The 24,197-nt window shown below is 34.9% G+C and overlaps 1 non-coding gene across 1 annotated transcript; it reads left to right on the top strand.

Annotated features, from left to right (window-relative positions):
- Positions 1–9,674: 9,674 nt before the first annotated feature.
- On the top strand, positions 9,675–9,762 carry TRNAM-CAU (transfer RNA methionine (anticodon CAU)). The gene is given in 2 exon segments: positions 9,675–9,712; positions 9,727–9,762. It is a non-coding gene; the product is annotated as a tRNA-Met (tRNA).
- Positions 9,763–24,197: the final 14,435 nt, after the last annotated feature.

Here is a 24,197-nt window from a genome sequence, read left to right on the forward strand (position 1 = left end):
TTAGAAATAAATGCTTATGACTCAGATGAAGTAGTTTTAAGAGAACAAAAGAAGAAGAAAACACCAACTAAAATAGCATAAAATTTGGCTTTGACTATCTGCACATAAATAAACCATTTAAAAAAAAAAAATTCTATAAATATTTGTGGCAAAAAATAATACTTTGATACATGAACTCTCCCTGTGATATTTTGAAGCATTTTCCACTCTAAAACCTATTGAATGCTCCACACAAGACTAAGTCCCTAACGACCACCAGTAATAAAAAACTTGCCCTTTTGTCTAATCAAGTCTAAAAATTATTATTGAATCCTTTAATTGAGGATATGATCAATCCCTAACACAAGAGCATGATGAAATTAATATTATGGGAATGAATTATTTTCTTGTGATCTATCATGCATAGGGTTAAAAATAGTGGCTTCCTTGATATCCCTACATTTAACTCTTGAATATATATTTGGGATAGTAACTATGTGATGTAATAAAGTTCAAATCTCCTTAAGTTATTTGTAGAACTTATTACATGCCCTAGATATTGATGATGAGATTGTTTCAAACCTTTTAAAATCTTAGGTCACTTGAAAATAAAGTATATTGTGTTGGTATCTCTAACTATTGTTGTATATTAGTGTCAAACACTTAGTCATATACTAGGCAGAGTTAGAAGGTCATCATTGTGACTGAGCTACTCTATATAGGCCGAGTCATATAAAGACTTATAAATAAACATGTACATATCAACCTCTATAGAATTTGATAAATTCTTTGGTCACCAAGTATTTTTAGCATAAGATGAGTCTAATGTTTACTATGAAGTTCAAGAATATTGATGTCAAGTTACACAGAACGTGTTGAGCACAGTGGAGACCAAGCATCAACAATGTGTATAGTGAATGTCAAGTATCAAAGACAATAAGTGTCAAGCAACTTAGAATTGACATTCAAGTTAGGAATGATACAAAATTTGAGGTAAACCATTTCAAGCCGACTTGGACAAGATATTTAATACTTGTAGAGGTTATTACACATTTTATGACATGGATCACAGATCCCTATGTGTTGTGATCAACCAATCAAATGAAGAGGTAAAATAAGGAAGCATCTAGAAAACTCTTTATGAAATCTTTAAATAGAGAAGATGTAAACCTATAGGATGGTGTATGTGATAGTGATGAAAAGGAGCGAACAAACTAGTCGTGCAATTCAAGTATGAATGTGTGAACATTGTAGATGAGGCAAACGACTTTTGTTATTGTAGAATAGAGAAAGTGACTTTGTCAACGTAGTGAAGGACAATAAATTTATATCAAATCAGAGATCAGATCAGTTTGAAGAGAGGAGATCTAAAACCAACTTATCAGAGAAGATTGAGGATCAGGTGCTAAATCGATTTTAACTGATTGAGTTAGGGATAATCTTTTTAATAGAGTGGTCCTAACAATTCTTTGTAAATCTCTTAATTGAGTCCTTACTTTGTTGTAAGTGTAAAATCCTCTCACAGGGTAAGAACTAATAGTCTTAACAAATTTAACAGGGATGACCACTCACAAGGGAGATCATCATATATGGTCAAATATTGTAACCCTAACAGGTTAGCTTTATTATTGCAGTAGTGAAGATTTGTGGGTGTCATCCCCATCCCAGTTTTACCTTCAGCTTGGAGGATTTTTGGATAACCAAATCTTTCTGTTGTGTGCTTACATTTCATGCATGTGACTAATATATTAGATCTATATGTTAATATAGTTGGATTTTACAAGTTATGTTATGCATGCATTGGACATGAGATGGTAAATGTGGTGAATGCACGAAAGTATTGTTAAAAAGTTTAAGTGTTATAGATCCTGATTCACCCCCCCTCATAGTATCTTAGTTTCCCCATTAAGAATTCCAACGATTGGTACCAGAGCTAAGTTTCTCTTGAAGAAGTCTAACAGCTTGGAGATCAGATCATGGAACTACAGGCTTATAAATTGGGAAAGGTTATTGATAATCAGGTGATTGACATCTAGATCATACTACAACAACTTGAGGTAGCAAGATAGGAAATGAGGAAAACCCTCAAAAGGAGAAAGGAGTTGGCTATTCAAATAAAATATTTAAATTATAAAGAAATTGATACTTAAGGATTATTTGAAACTAGAAATTCAAGGAACTGTGATGCAACTGTTGCAAATCTACTAGGAAAGAACATAATCCTAAATGAAGAAGTTAGAGGACTAAAAAGGGAACATGTGATTCAGTCAATAAGGCTATGTGAAGTGATCAAGAAAAAGAAAAAATTCAAGGAAGACAAGGTTATCGATGAGGAAGACAAAAGGCAAATGACAACTAGATTTAAAGAAAGGTCATCTTATGTGCAAAAGCTTATAAACACTCAGTTGTATATGATGAAATAATGGATGCTTGAAAATCAAAAGTTGAACAAAAAGGATGTGGAAATAGCAAATCTGAGATAACCAAAGAATTTATTGAAAAATGAACTAAAAACTAAGAAAGAACTTGTGAAAAGATTCAACAAGCCTAATGAAGCAATGAAGTACTTTGAAGAACTAATGAGGTCATCTGGCAACACTTTTGGATCAGGACATTCATCTACCGAGCAAGTAGAGTCATCCATGAGTGGAGAACTAAGAAATGAAAAGACAAAAGGCAAGCCAATATGTTATCATTGTGGAAAACTTGGTCATACTAAAAAAATCTATAGAAGCAAAAATGGTATGCAAAACTGTAAATCTAAGTTTACTAGTTAATTTTTTTTACTGCAAGAAACAAGGACATCAAATACATGAGTGTAGATCAAGAATGAAGAATGTGTCTACTACACCTAGATTTGAAGGCTATTGTTACAATTGTCGAAAGTATGGACATAGAGAATATGGATTCAGATCATAGACAAGACCCTATTAGACTAACCAAAGGCAGAATTATGAACCTAACAATGTATGTTCCAAATGTCACAAGTTTGGACATTCAAGAAAATACTGCAGGACTCAAGTGCAAAAAACAATTAGCAATAACACAAAGGTTAAAGGAAAAGTAGACATTGATCAAACAAAGAATGATATGAAACTAACATGGAAGAAAAATGTAGAAGACGGAAACAACATAGTTGAGATCACTCAATCCAATGATGGAGGTGATCATATCATTTCAAACTAATCAATAAAGGTATGTAAGGAACTGTATATTTAATGATATATCTTATACAAATTCCTAACATAAAATGAGCTAAAGTTCATATTTTCATAATTAAAGATGCATAAGAACAGATTTATGAAAGGGCTAGTACAAAATAATCATTTATACAGATAGTGTCAAACATCAGTAAAATTGTCTATATTGACTAAGCATTGCAATATGAATCGAGTACTTCATATGCTAAACTGGTGTATAGGCTAAGTTAGATGGAAGAGACCGAGTTGTATAGTGAAGACCTAGTTCAAAGGTACAATATTGACCGAGATAGTTGGCTTCCACCCATAAGAATACACAACATTAATGGAGACCCTAATTCAAGTAGAAGGAAGTATATATTGATATTTTAAGATGTTTCACACCTTAAATATAGATTACGAGAGAACAAAGCATTTGAGTGATTCAAAAAAGAGATTCTAAAGAAATTAAAAGAAAATATGAGACATAATCTTGATTGAGTGAAGATTTGAGTAGGTGTTGAGTTATCTAGAAAGAAGAAGTTTCAAACCCTAACACATAAACATGGTAGCTTCAACATATGTAGGAAAGAATCAATGAAATTGGTGAGAAGTGATGCTTGTCCTCCACCTAAATTTTGTGCTATTCCAAAGATTGCAATGAAAGGAAACTCCTTGGGTGTGTTATATTCAATACCACCTAAGCTAATCATGATACATGGTGTGCAAAGTTGTTACATCTGTAATATTAGAGAATTTGGTGACTGCGAGATTCGAGAGGCTTATGAAAAATTGTGTGACAAAGGAGTTCTAAAGGATGACTTTAAAATTATTGAAAGGAAAGGGTTAACTCATGCCCTAGATTTTCCAAGGGATTTTAAGATCGAATGGATAAATGTTGTACTAAGAAGGATCCGCAATATGCAATTATAGCTACATAATGGACTAGTCGAGATAACCAAGAAAATGATTCATAAGATAACTAGTTGTCCCACTCTAGACAAGAAGAAGACTATGTGATGTCTGAGTCATGAGGAAGTTGAGGAAAACACAAGAGGCAAGTGGAATGGATGAGGGTTTTCCATCTCAAGCATTTCTAATCTATTGATTGAATTTGTAGTGAGAGTGATTTCTCACAAATTCTATAAATCAAGAAGACTAAATAGTATACTATGTATGGTAGTCGACCAAGTGTGGAAGATTGTTAAAAAATATAATTAATATGATCTTTTTGAGTTGTGAAAACCTCAATTAGAAAAGAACCTAATATCCATTAGGAAGGTAAAGAATTCTACATGTAAGCTTGGATCACTTATCATGTGTATTTTCTTTTATGTCCAGAAGTATTTTTGTGGTATTGCCAATATTGTTTGGGATCATGGAAAACTAGTGATAAATCAAATAATTGAATACATAACTCAATTAGGAGAGAGTTTTGAGGATATCATGGACACATATTTTGAGGAATTCAAATAGAGAACAAAGATAAGGATGAGAATACTACAAGTGTTGGTAATGAAACATTACAGTGATGTATGCATTTTAGTCGACACAAATAACACATTTATGTATGAACTAAAGCCAAGGAAGGCATGGTTACAAGAATTTGATTATGAAATTGATAGTGATATGGTTAGTGCAAATAATGTTGCATTGTTAAAAGAAGAAATTGATACTAAAGTTGAACCTTTTGGAAAATATGAAGATGCTAAGGTAAGGATTATTGTTGACATTAAAATAGCTTCTAAGGAGAAGAAAAGAAAAAGAATGATTAAAGACCTAGAGGAAAAAATAGGCACACAAGGCAAAGACAAAGAACCTTTGCAGCTCACTCAAGGTCTTGGAGAAGAAAAAGAAAAAGATAGCGGTGATGAGGAAGAGGAAGAAGAAGGAGATCATGATAAAGCCCAACTTGTTTGCACCACCCACCAAGAAGACTAAATATGTCAAGCCTAAAGAAAAGGAAGTTAAAAAATAGATAGTGGTGTCACCCCTCTCTCCACCACCAATCAAACCAAGGACTAGGGCAACAGTAGTGAGATCTGAGTCATCTGCAAAGAAAGGAGTAGTGAAGATCACTAAACCAATTGGTTCTAGTGCAAATAAGAAGAAATCACAAGCCCTTGTGAGCCATCAAAAGACGATAAGACTAATAAAGGTAAAAGAAGTTGAAGAAGATGATGTAGAGAGGATAGAATCAAATGAATTGGCTATGGTACGTAGAAGAGAAAATAATATTCATAAGGTATGTGTCGACTTAAGAAGCTCTGCAGGCTTGTCCAATTTTAGATTTGTAAAATATGACACATTAGTTCATGTTGATAAAAAAAAGTTCAGGAGACCATGATAGATATGATGGGAAGTAATAAATTGATTCCTAATGAGGTAGATAAGAAGATTCTAATTGATTTTTTCAATAGATTAAATAAAAGATGGGAACATACATCATTAGTAGAGAAATATATTAGAGAAGGCACATTAGCAAAGGTTATGCCTGATCCATCAAAGGACAAAAAGGAAATTTTTTTGAAGAAGCATAGGAACTGATTTGTTCCTAAGCTTATACTTTTTATGATCTTACAAAACAATATTGAATCTATAGTTTCGCAGAATGAGTTACTATGGAAAAAAAATTTTGGTCTTATAACTAAAGAAAAAACACAGGAAAAAGACATTGAGATAGTAACCATCAAGGATGATCAAAGTGATGAAATGAGTTCAGGTGTGCTGAGTCCGCAAGGAAAAATTTCACCAATTCATGCTAACACCCTTGACATTCTAGTTGCTGAGAAAGAGAATCACTCAAATGCAAATAAGGAAGAGCAAGAGGCAGAGAAAAAAATAAAGACACAAGTGTAGACATTACTACCAAAGGTCAAGAAGGACCAAATGTGTTGGAACCTCAAATTGAGGGAAATAAGGAGGTAAATAAAATAGTGCCAAGTGCTACTATTGTTGTCTCTAGCACTAATATACAAGCTAGACAGAGTGGTGATACCCCCTCACCATCTCCTAAAGTAGTGTCAAGAAAAAACACCCCTTCAACTCACAAAGAGAAAGTAATAAAGGATAGTTCTCTAGATATTCAAGTTAGTCTGGACAAAGTTAATGAGATGCCAAAATGGGATTTGGAAAATCTCACTCTTGAAAAAACAATTTTGTTGCAAGAAATTTTGGTGAAGAAGAAGAAACAAGAAGAGTTGAGAAGAGAACATCAATAGAGCCAAGCATTACATGATGTTAAGGACATTTTTGTAGAAGTATTCAGTATACAAAATATTGATGGGAAAGCCCCAATCATTTCCTAGCTTGTAACTATTGTTGAACAAATAAATGTTGGAGATATAGAAGAAAATGAGAAATTGATGGCTTGCGCAGCCAAGAATTTTGAGAATAAGGTTGTGGAAAAGGTCTCAGCAACCATTGCAGAGCAAATAATTCAATTATAGGAACATGTCCAAAACACATTGGACCTTATACATAAAGTCCAATATTTGTACAATATTTTGTGTGATGTGCCAAGATTCACCAGTGATCTTCAGGAAAACATCCATTAGATTGAGGTTGATATGCAGAGAACAAGTACATTTTTTCATAGTCAATTGAATTCAGCTCACAACATTATAATAAGTTATTATTTTCTCAAGGAAAATTGGTTCAACTTCAGATAGTTGATAACAACATGATGTCAAAATTGATCTCCATCTAATCCATATCGATACCTCATTTGGAGGTTATGCAGCGAGAGTTGAAATCAACACAAGATCTTATTCATGAATATCATAATCTTTTAGTTGTTGAAAGTTTGATTGATTTGACAGCTAGATTGGAGTTATAGAATCATATTTTGGAATTAGAAAGAACCACTTGGGATCATGCACTTGCCATGATTAACCAAGTTCACAAACCACTTATTGAGAAATACGGTTTGATTCCACCCATTCAACCCCATCCTTAGACATAAGTGACAAAACTAAGGGGGAAAGAAGTAAGGACAGAAGGGATGTAATGATGATTATATATTTTGAATGGAATACTGATCACAAGGGGAATGTCAGATTAGAAGAGATCACAATTCAGAAGGCAAATAAGGTATGATACTAAAACAATCAAACTACTTAGAGGCATGTGTATATATTGTTTATTGCTCATTGTATATTTAGAAAAAGTTGTGTAGTTCTATATGAACTAAGTCATAGGCTTAGGGGGGGTATGCTTATTATCATTGTAACAATGTAATCATGACAAAGTGTTTTCACCATTAATGTCAAAGGGGGAGATACATTGATATCTCTAACTATTGTTGTCTATTAGTTTCAAACACTTAGTTATATAGTAGGCAGAGTTAGAAGGTCATCATTGCAACCGAGCTACTCTATATAAGTTGAGTCATATAAAGAATTGTAAATAAACATGTACATATCGAGCTCTATATATTAAGATCTGATAAAGTTTTTGGTTGTCGAGTATCTTCAGTATAAGCCAATTCTAATGTTTGTTGACGAGTTCGAGCATATTGATGCTAAGTTACACAAAAGGTGTTGAGCATAGTAGAGATCAAGCATCAACAACATGTATAGTGAATGCCAAGAATTAGGGATAGTAAGTGTTGAGCGACATAGAATTGACATTCAATTCAAGAATGATAGAAACTTTGAGGTAAACCATTTCAAGATAACTTGGACAAGATATTTAATACTTGTAGAGGTTGCTACAAAGGTTATTATACATTTTATGATAGTCACATATACCTATGTGCTATGAACAACCAATCAGATGAAGAGATGAAATAAGGAAGCATCTAGAAAAATCTTTATGAAATCTTTAAATATAGAAGATCTAAACCTATTTCTATATAGGATGGTATGTGATAGTGATGAGAAAGAGCGAACAATCTATTCATGCAATTCAAGTATGAATGTGCGAACATTGTAGAGGAGGCAAAAGAGTTTTGTTATTGCATAATAGAGAAAGTGACCTTGTCAAAGCAGTGAAGGACAATAAAGCTATATCAGATCAGAGATCGGATCAGATTGAAGACAGGAGATCCAAAACTAGCTTATCAGAGAAGATTGAGGATTGGGTACTGAATTATTTTTAACAGATTGAGTTAGGGATAATCTCTTAACATAGTGTTCTTAATAGATCTTTGTAAATCTCTTAACTGAGTCCTTACTTTGTTGTAAGTGTAAAATCCTCTCACAAGGTAAGACCTAACAATCTTAACAACCTTTAATAAGGAAGACCACTCACAAGGTAGATCATCATATATGGTCAAACATTGTAACCTTAATAGGTTTTTATTGCCACAATAGTAAAGATTTGTGGGTGTCATACCCACCCCAATTTTACCTTTAGCTTGGAGGGTTTCTAGGGAACCAAATCTTTGTGTTATGTGCTTACATTTCATGGATGTGGCTAATGGATTAGATCTATATGTTACTACAATTTGGTTTTGCAAGTTATCATGTTATGCATGCATTAGACATGAGACGGTAAATGTGGTGAATGAAAGGAAGTATTGTTAAAAGGCTTAAGTGCTACATACCCTGATTCACTCCCCCGCCTCTCAGTTCCCTAGTTTCCCAATTAAGACTTCCAACATATTGATATAAAATATTATAAATATTAACTTAAATACTACTCTATGGAACTAGAAACTTTGTCGATTAACATAACTTATACCAAAATTTATTGTAGGCATCTTTTGTACACATTTTTACCACTTAAATGATGTTATGCAAGTGTAAGCTTGTCACTAGTATAGTCTTGTCACTCTTCGTGAATAAAGGAAATGCAATCACTTTTTCAGTGCTTTTCAATATACCTAATGTCAATAAAAGTTTTAATTTGGTTGTCAATCACTTGTTTTGGAATTTCGAGTTGCTAAAGGCTAACTAAATTGACTTAGGTGGATGATTTTGGAATGTGTGGGAATTGAAGATCCACAATTGTTGTAATAAGGTAAAATATATCTTCCTCTTAAAGGTGAATTATATAGAGGATTGGATTTACCCGCAACGGGGAAGCTAAATCTGCAATCGATTCATTGATAACAATAATCTGATGACGCATGGCAAGAATTACTGTTCGATTTCCGAGGTGTGCTTATCCAGCTTAGTTATGTGGGTTTACACACTAACAGTGCCTTAGTCGAATGTTTGAGACGACACTCGGAATGTGACTGACGAGGAGTAATGATTCATCGTAGGCGCCCGTAAATAAAATTAGAGATTGGTATTAAACATCAAATCAGAGTGGCGCAGCGGAAGCGTGGTGGGCCCATAACCCACAGGTCCCAGGATCGAAACCTGGCTCTGATATAAAATCAGTTGTGGCTTCCGTAAGTTTCACCTTTCGCATTTTACATCCCCAATTGCAATTTGTGGACCGACTTTCAATTGCGGCAAATGTTTCTCCGCTTACTGTCTTAACAAAACGACAGATCAGGAGATAAATAATTCAACTTGAAAAAAAGTATATGTGTAGACCGTTGAATACCTCAGAAACACCGATGGGGTGATGGCGCAGTTGGCTAGCGCGTAGGTCTCATAGCTATCACTGAGAAATCCTGAGGTCGAGAGTTCGACCCTCTCTCACCCCAATCTTTTCTCGTTGTGTCCCTAATCTACTTTGGATGTTTCGACGCCTTCAAAAATTGTTTAGAAGGTTCGGATGTTTCAAATATTGTTTTTAGATGGTGGAACCTTCATGTGCATCCATAACGATTCTATTGTACCAATGGTTCAATTATATAACAATGAGATGCTCTCTCCCAACACTCATGCCGAGTATGGTTTCAAATGTCTAGATTTTTCTTATGAGTTTCTAATGGTGGACACAATATGACTCTAGTTTGCTTTGGAGGTTTCAATGTCTTCCCTTCATCATGCATTCTTAATTATCATGTTGTCCAACTTCATCCTCTTTTAGGGCAGGGGTGCTCTCTCCAAGTACTTGATAGTGTATAAAAAAGGGTATGCAACCTTAGTTTCCCTAGCTACACAGACACACAGACACACACACACACACACACACATTTTTCCTTATTTGGGGACCACATGACATCCTCAGTTCATATTTGAAACTCTAAATTTTTGGTTAAAAGGTATTAATGTTCATCTATTGGGAGAAAGATTCAAGATTATGCCAAACACTTGAATGAAAACTAACATAAGATAGAGAAAATGATAATCAAAATAAATACATCGAAAACAAGTAAAAATATTATGACAAGACAAATATAGAAGAAACAAAATCCCCTACTTATAGATGTTCAGTAGAAATACAACTAACTCGAGAAAACTATTTATAGTCTAGGAAAAATAGTAGCCCCTTTATTTGAATTAGGTATTGGTGTGCCTCCTCTAATTTGTATTATTGACCACCACTAGATAGTTCGTTGGCTTCCCCAATTGGGTGCCCCTCACATGTATTGTCCTCAATTGAGCTGTCAAAGAGGAATACGTTTCTCTCTCCTCATTTAGACACTCAAAATAATGAAGCTTTTTGGATTATTGTCCAATAGGAGAAAGATATTCTAAAATAGGTACCTTGCGCACATACCAAGGTCAATGGTGTAAGATTTTCTATGCCCAAGCTTAATGTGATTTAGTTGTGTTACGCTTGGTCTTGGAAATATTTTCACAGTTTCAAATTCTTATCCCTCTTGTTGTAGGAAATGGCTTGCTTTCTAACATCTTTCTTTGACTACTTATTCATATTGGTTAGCTGTGTCACAACAAAAAGTTCCCTCAAAATGATTTACAGTGTATAATAATGATTGTTTGAAATCTTTATACATCCCTTAATGTAAGTCTCAAATAGTGAGTCCAATCTGACCTAGTTTTATTTGGAGGTTTCAATGTCTAAAAATATTGTCGAGGTGTTAAAACCTTCAACACAAATTCCTAATAATCTTACTATAGAAATTCTTGATCCTCTTTTAAGGAGGGGATGTTGGTGTGCCTCTTCCATTCATATTGTGATTACTTTTAGATAGTTTTCTTCCTCAGCTAGGTGTTTCTCTCATGTGTTGTCCTTGATTGAAGTTTCAGTAAGGTATACTTGTGTCTCCTGTCAAATAGAGAATCTCACCAATGGTGTTTCTTGTATTGTTGTCTAAAGATAATTAAAAGGCCTTCTAAAATACATATTTTAATCCCATACAAGGTTCAATGGTGTGAGATTTTCTAGTTTTGAAATTGGCATTATTTAGTTGTACTAATTGTTGTCCTAACAACCGTAAAAATAGGAGAAAGGTCTTCTAAAAAGTGTATTTTACTCCCATACGAGGGTCAATGGTGGGAGGTTCGCTAGTTTTGGGTTTGGCATTATTTAGTTCGTGTTTGGTCTTGGAAACCTTGTTTCCATTGTACATTTTATTTTTAGTAGCATTTTTATCTTGTTGTAAAGAGCATGCGACCTTAGTTTCCCTTAATATAAAAAAAAATCTTTGTGCTTATTTGGGAACCACAACATGTACTTGGTTCACATGGTGGTCTCTGAATTTTTTGTTACAATGCTTTATTGTTTGAAAATTTATCGAGAGAAATAGTCAATATTATTTCTAAAACGTGAACAAAAAACTAACATAAGATAGAAAATATTAATGAAATTAAGTGCATCCAAAATAAGGAAACATAATATGACAAGGAGAACACAAAAACAAAACAAAAAATTAGTTACATATACATGTTTATGAGAAGGAAAACTAACTAGACAAAACTATCAATATGCTAGGAAAAATAATAGCCCCTTCATTTGTGCTAGGTGTTGGTGTGCCTTGTTTAATTTGAATTATGACCTCCACTAGATAATTGGCTTCCCTAATTGATCGCTCCTCTACTATGATGTTCTTGACTGAGCTCTCAAAGAGAAATGCATCTCTCTCTCCTCAGTTAGACAATATAAGTAATGACATTTCTTGGATTATTTTCCAAACGTAGGAGAAAGATGTTCTAAAACATCTCTCTTACGCACACACCAAGGTCAATAGTGTAAGATTTTTCATTTTTGGGTTTGATAGTATTTAGTTGTGTTATGTTTCATCTTGGAAGCTTGATTGTAGTTTCATTTTTTCTATCTCTCTCATTGTTGGAAACAATTCACTTTCTAGCATATTTCTTTCACTACCTATTCATATTGGGTTAACTATGTGATGACAAGATGTTCTCTTAAAATGGTTGATAGTGAATGTACCATCATAAAAAGTGTACACTTGATTCGTAAGATGTTTTCACCCTCCCTTTAGGTGATCTCCTAGAACATGGATGCATTTATGCTCAAATTGCTATCTTTTTCTAAGTTTTTGTTTTTGTCCAACCATTATTTCTTCATTTCCAAGATCTCAAAGAGCATCCCAAAGTAGGAGGTCTCCTAGGTTGCAGTTGAGGTTAAGGTCGATGACAACCTCAACCCAAGGCTTTTTGGCTCAAAAACTTGGGCCCATTTCAATGTTTTCAATTTTATTTCTTTCCTAGTGAAGTCGACCCTTTCAATTTTGATTCATAAGTTTCTACAAAAGGATGCCTTCTCCCTTTGTTTGATCATCCATTATTATGTATGTGATTAATTCTATATGCAAACTATCCATTATCATCCACTACACATACAAGAGAATCACATTTTCAAGCATACAATGTATTTTTTAAGCAAGCTTTCATGACATGCATTCAAGGAGTAAAAGTCTAAAAACAAAAGATTCATTGAAAAGCCTCACTTCATGCATTTCCTTCTCAAGATATAGATTATTTCTTTAGTGGAGATAGTGGAGTTGGACCTTGGTCATCAAGGAAGGAGATATTCATTTGCCAACCTTGCACAAGCATTGAAGAACTCAACCCTTAAAGCATTCAAGAGCATACTTACATCCATGGATCTATGATTTGGCACTTATATTGAAATTATGGAGGCATCCTAGCTATATTGAATTTATAAAGGCATCCTACATTATAATTTCTACATCTTTCATCTACATACAAGAATTCACACATTTTTTTGGATAACGGATATGGATCCACCCATAGAGACTTGGTAAGAAAGGTGAATATTTACATTTGTCTTAATTTTACATGCTTTATCATTTCAAGGTTAATTCCTAAATGAGGGCTTCACCAAGGCAAGCCCCCCACCCCCAACAAAACTTGTTTTTATGTGTTGAAGAGAATATATATGTTTCAGTCAGAGTAGCAAAATCAGATTTGGAACTAACTTTTTAAGCTTTCTATAAAACTTTTATATTTCATTTTTTTGTGCAAACGCATTAAAGTAAACTTTGACATCAACCTAGGCTGACCTTGACACAAATTTGAATTGGACTCTCCAATTATCCTTTATTAGAGGCTACCATATTTTTAGGATCACTAGATCTCAGATTTTGGGCCTCTGATCCAACTCTATTTAATTTTTGACACACTTTGATAAATACTTCTCATATTTGAATTGCCCTTTGTATTGCCCTTGAAGGTGAGTTTTATGCCTCTTTTTTCATATCACAAAACTTACCTTGATGTATTAGATTGTAACCTTTGATGTACTTATCTATCATTTTTGTTTGACAATTCACTTGTTTAGTCTACTTGCATCGAATAAATGCGTAACGAAATTAATTATTTAACAAAAAATTAATGGTAAAGATCATCCTATAGAAAGAGATCTTTTGAGTTTAAATATTTGAAAAGGACTTTGATTCAACATTGGAACCCCTTGCATCCACTTTGGGTAGTTCTAATCTAATTTGGTCACTTCAAAAGGCTATGCTTAAAGGTTCCTCTTTTTCTCTCCCTAATGTACATCTAAAATTAAAGGTTCAATATACACATATTAATCTTGATCTCATCACATCATCGACATTAACATCCTATTTTTTATGTTACATTTGGTGAACTCCTTACCTTTCATGCATTTGATACCTTTCTGAGTGTTTATTTAGATCTTGCATTCATTTCAATTATATTAAAAAAAAAAACAAAAAATTTCATCTAATGATTAGATATATTTTTCATTTCTAGCATTAGATTTAATTATATGCTTTTATTTACCTTTTTGTATCATAAAAAAATACAAAAATAATTGTATTTCATTGCTTATAATTTCTAGTTAGATCTCATCTTGGAGTTACATTTGGCACTTTCATTTCTATCTTTATTTTTGCATTACATGAATTGTGATCTCCAAAATTTATATTAGATATTTTCTACATTTTTAATTTTCTTATTTCGCTGTGCATGAGCTTTATCTCTTTGAATCCCACCTATAGCATTTTGATTAGAAGAAGTCTTGGACTCATGGGTTCTTTTGATCATGATTCCTCCTTTCCTAGGAATCTAGATGAGATCAACATACTCCTTAATGATCCCAATCCTACCATGGAGAATAAATTCTCTCATTCTTCTCATTATAATGATGATACATTACATATTACTCCTACCCAAGTCCTAAAACTCACCAATGAATTGGAGAAATTCAAAAATTAGTCATCTAAACAAAATCACAATCTTGATATTGTTTTTACCATAGAAGCCTTGAGGAACCTTATTCATAATGGTGAATATGATGTTACTCACTTGTGTGGCATTTTCCATCTTATTTATTATAATATTAAACCTTTATATTATCGTTCTTAAGTGATAGGATATGTTCCTCCTTATATGAGTGTTCAAACTTCTTTACCAATTCCCACTTCTACTCCTAGGGTTCCTACTTATGTGCACCACTTGTTACCACTTCAATACAAGTTTGTAATCCTAAAACTATGAATTTTCCTCTTCCCACCCTTGCTACAAGTGTCCCATATGTTTCATTACATTTTGGCCTCTCTCTCTCTCTCTCTCTCTCTCTCTCTCTCTCTCTCTCTCTCTCTCTCTCTCTCTCTCTCTCTCTCTCTCTCTCTCTCTCTCTCTCTCTCTCTCTCTCACCCCCACTCCCACCGCACCCACCCCCGCCCCCCCCTCCCTCCTTCCAAAAATTTACCAAATTTCTAGATCATCTCTCATCTTGTGATAAAATAGTTATTAAGTGATAGGATATGTTCCTCCTTATATGAGTGTTCTAACTTCTTTACCAATTTCAACTTCTATTCCTAGTGTTCCTACTTATTTGTCACCACTTGTTACCACTTCAATACTGCAGGACTTAAAAATGGGTTAGAACCTAGCATACTATGAGAAACCAAAAAAAAAATCAAAATACACTAAACCATTCTAATATACCATGAAAACCAATCAAAGAAGATGAATTAAAACAAGAAAAACCCCCTCTTCAATTGTAGTTCCCCTATCCTTCTTTCTTCTCCATTTTCATGTAGCTCCAATTACCTAAAGTGCACACAATTGAAAGCAAATGATAATGATATGATGATTCTATTGATAATAATAGAAGCATGGTTGAAGTGTAATGGGTTCTAAGGATCTTCTAAGGATTGAAAATGAGTGCAAGATGGCTCAATTTATAGCCAAAGTGCAAGAGGTGAGACATGATTGAGAGGATGAACACTTGCCAATTCAAATGTGCAACTTGGCATGATATTCCTTAGAATATCTACGAAAAATATGACACAATATGCCACATTAGGATTAAATGACGCCTCATAGTCAACATGGCTAAATGTGGAAGAGAATCTATGATGTGCATATGACACATCAAAGCTACTCATAGAAAATAATCTATGGTGAATGTGGCTTATCATTGTCATGCGTAAGGAATAATATATGACAAATATGACACACATAAGCCAAGTGTAGGGAGAGAATCTATGACATATGATGTCCATGTGTCCAGGCATGGTGGAATATTTAAGTTAAAAATTCATAATTCCACACAATTGGGAATTAGTAAAATAGAAATTAGAAGGGAAAATAAGACTTTGGAAATTGAGAATTCCCACAGTTTGTGAAGATGAATCAATCAATTAATAAACATTGAATAATTGATAATGTTGGTTAGTAATATAATTAGTAAGGTGTGATGAACATGATTGAAATGATAGGAATATATTATAGGTTAACTAATTCTATAGGAAAAATTAGTAAATGATTGGCTAATTTGGTAAAAATGCAAGATTATCCTTTCATGAAATGCGATGATTATGCAGATCGATTAGGATGATGGTGGGTAGATCAAAACCATGATAAAATTGATTGAGTGATTGGGATTGATAACATGCAAGGGAAATATGGCATGGATTAAGGGAATGTGACATTTAATGGACATTTTAAATGCCATAGGATTGAAATTGATTGATAGGATTGATCATAATAACATCAATGAACATTTTCAGTATTATTAAATTGATTGGATAATGTCATGATTTGACATTGAGGGATTCAAAAATGTTAATGATTAGATGATGAAAAATAAAGATTGACCTAGCACTGAAGGACATGATAGTGCTAAGGTTGGATTTGACAGGTTTGATAAGTTTGATAGATTGACAAGGCACTGAGGGATACAAAAATGCTTATGGTTGGATAGATGATGATTGATTTGAGATATTTGACATCTTTTGGATTGATTAGGGTCAATTTAGGATGGTTTTGGGTTGATTTGGAATGATTTTGGGTTGAATAGCAAGGATTCCAATGATGTTGAAATGTTTTTAGGTCAATTGGATGAGATTTTTATGATGTTGAAATGATTCAGATTTGATTCCAAAAAGATTAGATAAAATTGGAACCGATTCTGAAATGATGTGAGATTAATTTGAAAGGGGATACAAGTAATAAAGAATATTGTTGCAATATGCTTGAATGATAATCAAGTTGGCCAAAAGATTAGAATTAGTAAAATGAGAAAATGGGACGTGTTAGTATGAAAATATGATTAAGCAATAGATGCAAACCATTTTTGACCATCTATAAATACAAGTTTGTAATCCTAAAACTATGAGTTTTCCTCTTCCCACCCTTGCTATAAGTGTCCCATGTGTTTCATTACATTTTTGCATCTTTCTCTCTCCCCCTCTCTGTCCTTAGAAATATTTCCCAAATTTCTAGACCATCTCCCATCTTGTGGCATGGTCCTTTAGGTTTTATTTTATCATATTTTTGGCCATATCTTCTAACAACTTCATTTTTCTCTAATTCTTTTCTACACCTTCTTTGAGGCCTCTAGGACCCCTTTCTGGGATCCCTCCTTAGGAATATGTCAACTTAGGTAGAGGTTTTTTGGAATAGGTCAACATAGGTTATCTAGTTCAAAGAAGATGGTGATTTATGTCGACCTTTTCCCTGAGGAATTTTGATTACAGGGCCCAAGATGCCTTGATTTTTCCAATTGTTTCTCTCACTCCCAACTCATCGTACTTTTTTTCATTACAAAAAAAATTAGTATATAAGGAGGCTTGAGATATTCATTCACATTCAATAACATGATAATTCTACAAGAAATCAAGAGAAAGCATACAGATGCTCATACACCATTCTTCTCGCATCAAGCTTCTTCCTTCAAGGTGGTAGTGGATTTTTTCTTCTAAGGAGGATACCCATCGTTCAAAATCATTAAAATTCTTTCATCCTTCATCATGGAATTTCACATACATTCCTATTCATGATGTTTTAGGTTATTTTATTTCCATATGGTTTCTTTGAGTCAAGGCTATTAGATTTGCATACTTGATCACATATCAAATCTAATTGCATCTACAAAGCTAATTGTTTTTTTAAAATTTGATATAATGCATAGAGGAATAAGATAGTTTATTTGTGACCATGCATCTAAAAAACATTCACTAAACCATTTTTGAAGAAGTTGGGTAAAATTTGTTACAATATCTTGAAAACATGGTGACTTCATCATAATGCATCTAGGAATATGTTGACTTTGTCAACGTCTTCTTGAGACCCTGTAAAAATAACATTTTCTAGGTTTTCTATTTTGATTGTATATTTGTAGTCATAAGTTCTCTCACAGTCCCATATCCATGATTTTTGGGAAAAAAAGAATATTCCTCCACACATTTTAAGGTGAATTGTTTATCATTCATTTCACCTTTTAATCTAAAAGTATTTTCATATCTTAAGTGGGTTGTTTGCATATATTGAAAACCTAGACCTATATTTCACTTCTCTTTAAATCAACTACCTCAATTGCACTTTTACATTTAGATATCTTTGACCAAACCTTACATTGCATGAAAGGATTTTTTGTGTACTTCCTTGGTTTAATTTGGGTTTAGCATTAACATCCCTTTATCTCTAATTCTCTTTGGGTCTTGCTAATTTTGAAGTTGATGAAAGATCAACCCCACAACTCCCAAGAATCATCGGTATGCAAACACTTGTCACAAAAGAGAGAAGCAAAAAGCTATGGAGGTAGGAATTGCTAGAGCCATAGATGAGACATTCTTGATGAGAAAAAAGATAAATTTCTATTATAAAGAATAAATTAATGAATTACAAAGAGAGCTTGTCCTTATAAAGGAGATCAAAACTCTAAAAAGTCTAACCTAGTTTGCATCATAATAATTAATAAAATAATTAATTATTAGATGCCTAAAGTTTACCTTAAGTAGACTAAAGTTAATTAGAAAATATCTAATTATGCTAACACCCCCCATTAAGATAAACTTAGGGAGTAGCTAAAAACCTAGAAACTACTACATAAAGTAGCTTTGGGTCCCAAAAAAACAAAGATTGATCAGGTACCAAGCACAACTAAATCTCTGAAAAGAGGAGAAATAGTGAAAACCACATCGGAAAAACCTTACTCCAAAAAGAGATTAAAAAAATATACTAAAATAAATTAATGAAGGACCGAAGAAGCCTCCAAACTAGGGAATGCCCCAGAAGATAGTAACAAAATATGATCACGTAGAACACCGCTGAAGCATGTAGAAGCTACAAAGATCTATCAAAGTAAATGTTAATATGGAGAACCTCCACTGAAATAGAACCTGACTAGGTAGAGAAGACTACAATCTAAATTGGATTAGGAGGCACACAAAGGAAAACAATTGAACTCAAAGATACAAATGGCATGAAACACCAAAGCCTGAAGAGCTAATCAATTGAACCAAGGAAGCATGAGAAACAACAGAAGAACCCCCCCAAATGAAGACAAGAGTGAGGTGACAAACAATTGGAAAAGTGGGCCAAAAGAACTACATTTTAAGGATCCACAATCAGCATGCACAAAATAGTACATATGTGTGTATTGAGGTGATCAATCTCAGACACAACATGAGGCTAATGTCACAGAAGGGACACTCACTAGATAAAGGAAGATGGAAAAAAAAGGAAAAAAGTCAAACCCCCATGGCCTTTTGCTTCTCTCTTACTATGACAAGTGTTTGCATGCAGCTGATTCTTTGATGGGGACACAACCCAAGAACATAATGGACACAAAAAAAAAAAAAGGAAATTGTATTAACTGAAAAAAAAGCTACTACATTCAGTACAGAGAAAAATAAACTTCAAAACATGCCCTAAGGGCTTACAATAGCATAAATCTGGAGATAATTTCTCCTTTCAGTACCTCCTCTCAAACTCCACTCTGAACTGCCTTTTACAATGCCAAAAATCTCCTTAAATAGACCCTGGAGGGTTAAGGACTAGGAGTACATTCTAGAAAGTGCTAGTAGGCACCCACCGACCAAATAGAAGGTTTCGAAAGCTGCGGTAGAAGTCAGCGCAAATCTAGAAGAATCCAGAAACGGTAACCGAACTTTCGGGAGGCATAACTTTTGAACCGTAGCTCCGATTGACGAACCATTTACATTTTCGGAAAGCTCTCGAAGTGCTCTATAGCCCTATGGACAAGCTTTTCTTGTCCTCCATTTTTTGACCCTTTTCAAGATCATTTAATGCCCCTAACCTGACTTTGAAGCATTCTTAGGAGGTCTCCAAAACCCGAAAAATTGCAATAACTTTCAAACCATGGGGCCTATTGACCTGATTCTTTTTTTGGAATGCTCTAAATCACAATTACATTCATCTGGCCAATTCACACCTTCTAGTTTACCAAAATGAGGGCCCAATTACATGCTCCTATTTTTTCGGGATTTTCAAACACACTGATAGTGGAACTGTGAGAGGTGGAACCTTTATTTGCCCGAAATGGGTATCCAAAAATGAAAACACATGAAACAAAAAATGAGTCTAAGTACATTTTTTGGGTGACACCGAATTGCCCTTATACCTCTGGATGCTCCTGCATCAGACACCCAGGGTAGATTGAAAAGTGACCCTGTCACTTTATGAATGGTAGAGGAAATCCCAAATGGGAAGCTTCAGCCGCTAAAATCCAAGTTGAGTCCTCGATTGGTCGTCCTTTCCATTTGACCAAATACTCTTCATATTGCCTTTTTTTGGTACTCCTACCCACATGATGATCTAGAATGTCTTCTATCTCCTCCTTCTTAGAAGCAAGAATTGGACATGGCTCTAACACCAGCTCCTCATTTGCACCATCGTCATGATACTCTGTTAAATATGCAATGTTGAAAATGGGAGAAATGTGAATACCATCTGGCAGCTCCACCTCATATGCATTTCCTGAGTCATGTTTCTTCAGAATTTTGCAGGGGCCAAATTTCTTCATTTTTAGCTTGTTGTAAGTACCGGCTAGAAATCTTTCTTTTCGTAAGTGCACCATGACTAAATCTCCTACTTGGAATTCCTTATGTCTTCTCCTTTGATCAGCCCTAGCTTTATACTCTTGATTCATCTTGGTAATGTGTGCTTGAACCTCCTCATGTAGACGTCTAATATGTTTAGCAAATTCCTCAGCTTCAGCACGTGTCCTCTCCCCTTGTTCTATCTTCCTCAGCTCTGGTGCAGTCCTTGGGCTACTCCCATATATAATTTGGAATGGTGATTTTCCAGTACTCCTATTTACAGAGTTATTATAAGAAAACTCTGCCTATGGTAGAATCAAATCCCATCCCTTGGGCTTATCCCCAACTAAACATCTCAGCAAATTGCCCAGACTTCTATTTACCACTTCTGTTTGGCCATCAGTCTGTGGGTGATGCGTGGAACTGAATTTTAGGTCTGTTCTCAACTTCCACAATGTCCTCCAGAAATACCCCACAAATTTAGTATCTCTGTCAAAAACTATACTCCTTGGGAGACCATGTAGTCTCACCACCTCTCTGAAGAACAAGTCTGCAATATGGACAACATCATGAGTTTTGTGGCATGGAATGAAATGTGCCATTTTGGAGAACCTATCAACTACCAAAAATATTGAGTCATTACCCCTTTGTGTCCTTGGCAATCCAAGAACAAAATCCATACTTATGTCCTCCCATGGCCTTGATGGAATAGGTAATGGCTGATATAGGCCAGTATTGTGACTAAACCCCTTGGCAACTTGACAAATCTGGAAACTCTGTACAAACTTCTTCACATCCTATGAAATTTGAGGCCAAAAATAATGTTCTCTAAGAATGGCAATGGTCTTATCTCGACCAAAATGTCCTGCCATCCCTCCACTGTGTTTCTCCTTAATCAAATTTTCCCTCATGGAACTCCTTGGAATGCACAATTGACTACCCTTGAACAACATTCCATCCTGAATCAAATAGTCTAACCACTTGGTTCTATCTACAACAACAGGTTCTTTACAAGCTTTCCATGCTTCAGCAAAATCAGGATCCTCGGGGTACAATTTCTTGAGTTCATCAAACCCAACTACTTCAACCTACATTACTGTAAGCAACAACTATCTCCTACTTAGTGCATCTGCAACCTTGTTAGATTTTCCACTTCTATGCTTCAACACAAATGTATAGCTCTGCAAGAACTCTACCCACTTCATATGCCTATGATTCAATTTACCTTGGCTATTTAGGTACTATAATGCCTGATGATCAGTATACAAAAAAAATTCTTTTGGCAATAAATAATGCCTCCATTTCTTTAAGTCCTGAACTATTGCATAGAACTCTTGATCATAAACAGAATACTTCTTCTTTGCATCATTCAATTTTTCACTAAAATATGCAATAGGCTTACCTTCTTGGCTTAATATAGCCCCAATAGCACTGCCACTAGCATCACAATCCACCTGGAACACTTTTCTAAAATCTGGAAGTGCCAACGCAGGCTGTTCTGTCACCTTCTTCTTTAGCAATTCAAAACTTCTCGCAGCTGCTGTAGTCCATTTGAACTCTTTTCTATCCCCTCTTATTGTATCAGTTAGGGGTGCACATATGCCACTAAAATTCTTAATAAACTTCCTGTAAAAACTAACCAGACCATGAAATGATCTTACCTCAGTAGTAGACCTTGGAGTAGACCATTCCAAGATGGCTTTTACCTTCTCTGGATCCATTTTGAGACCCTCAGGTGATATAACAAACCCCAAATAGACTAACTCCCTTTTTGCAAAGATACACTTCTTCAGATTAATTAACAGTTTCTCTTCCCTTAGCCTTTCAAGGACACTACGAATATGCAATAAATGTTCTTCCAAAGTCTTGCTGAAAATTAAAATATCATCCAAATAAACAATAACAAATTTTCCCAAGAACTTCTTAAGTACCTCATTCATGAGCCGCATGAAGGTGCTTGGGGCGTTCGTCAATCCAAAGGGCATGACAAACCACTCATAAAGACCCTCCTTGGTCTTGAAGGTTGTTTTCCACTCATCTCCTTCTTGAATCCGTATTTGATGATAGCCACTCTTGAGATATATCTTTGTGAAGTACTGAGCTCCACTCAAGCAGTCCATAAGATCATCTATCCTTGGCAAAGGAAACCGGTACTTGATGGTTATCCTATTTATAGCTCGAGAATTTGTACACATCCTCCACTCTCCATCCTTCTTTGGTGTGAGTACTGCAGGTACTGCACATGGACTCAGGCTCTCTCGAATCAAGCCCTTCCTCAACAGCTCCTGAACTTGTCTATTTAGCTCCTCTATTTCAGTAGGAGTCATCTTGTGAGCAACCTTGTTAGGAAAACTAGCTCCTGGAATCAGATCTATCTGATGACTGATTTGCCTTACTGGTGGCAATCCATATGGAACATTATCAGTGATAATATCTCCAAACTCCCCTAGTAAATCTAAAACTTCAAGTGGTATTTCACTACTACCTTCTTTATCTTTCCTAGGAATCAAAGCATAGCACATATGCTAGTGTTTCATGCCATCTAAAAACTTCCTTTCATCAACAAGACAAATCCTAGCACTACTACATACCTTTTCACCTTCCTTTTTCATGGGCTTCAATTTGTGGCAAACTCCATCCTTTGTCAGAGAGTATGTATTTGCATGTCCATCATGTACTGCATGTCTATCGAACTGCCATGGTCTACCCAACAATAGATGGCAAACATCCATCGAAATAACATCATAGAGAACTTCATCATGGTAACTCCCAATTTTGAATTTCACTAAACATTTTTCACTTACTAGGACCTTATGATCATCTTTTACCCAAGCAATCCGATAAGGCTAGGGATGTTTCTCCCTCTTGAGCTTTAGCTTAGAGACCATTTCTTCTGATACCAAGTTATTAGTGCTACCACCATCAATGATCACATCACAACATTTATCCTCACACTTGCATCTGGTATGAAACAAACTCCTCCATTGTCCTAGTTCAATCTCACCACTTAGTAGGAATCTTTCATTTACCAAGGTCTCTCCTCTTTCTGCATCCTCTGAATGTGATGATTGTGCATCCTCATCCACATGAGCAACCCTAGCTTGTCCCTCAGCTCTTCTATCTGTCCTTCCTTGTCGTTGAGGTCATTCAAAGGCACGATGACCTTCTTCATTGCAATGGAAACAGGTACCATGGAAGCCTCCTCTTCCTTGTCCACGTCCTCTACCTCTTCCTCTTTGATTTCCAAAGTCTTGATCATGGGAGCGGTTGAAACCCTCATTCCTCTGGTTCCTGCTAGTACCCACATCTTCATTTTTCTTTTGGGTTTCATTGCGGCCTCCAGATGATCTACCGCTTCCCCTTCCTCCTTGACCATGCCCTCTTTGTCTTCCTTCAAACCTTCTATTCAAATTCTCTTCAACTTGTAGGGAAAACTAGTATGCCTCTTCAACGCTGGTCATTCTTACCAGACTTAATTCCTCCTG

Source organism: Cupressus sempervirens, chromosome 10 (genome assembly GCF_028749045.1).
Source record: "Cupressus sempervirens isolate cs-2001-9-10 chromosome 10, ASM2874904v1, whole genome shotgun sequence".
In the NCBI taxonomy this organism is placed as follows: domain Eukaryota; kingdom Viridiplantae; phylum Streptophyta; class Pinopsida; order Cupressales; family Cupressaceae; genus Cupressus; species Cupressus sempervirens.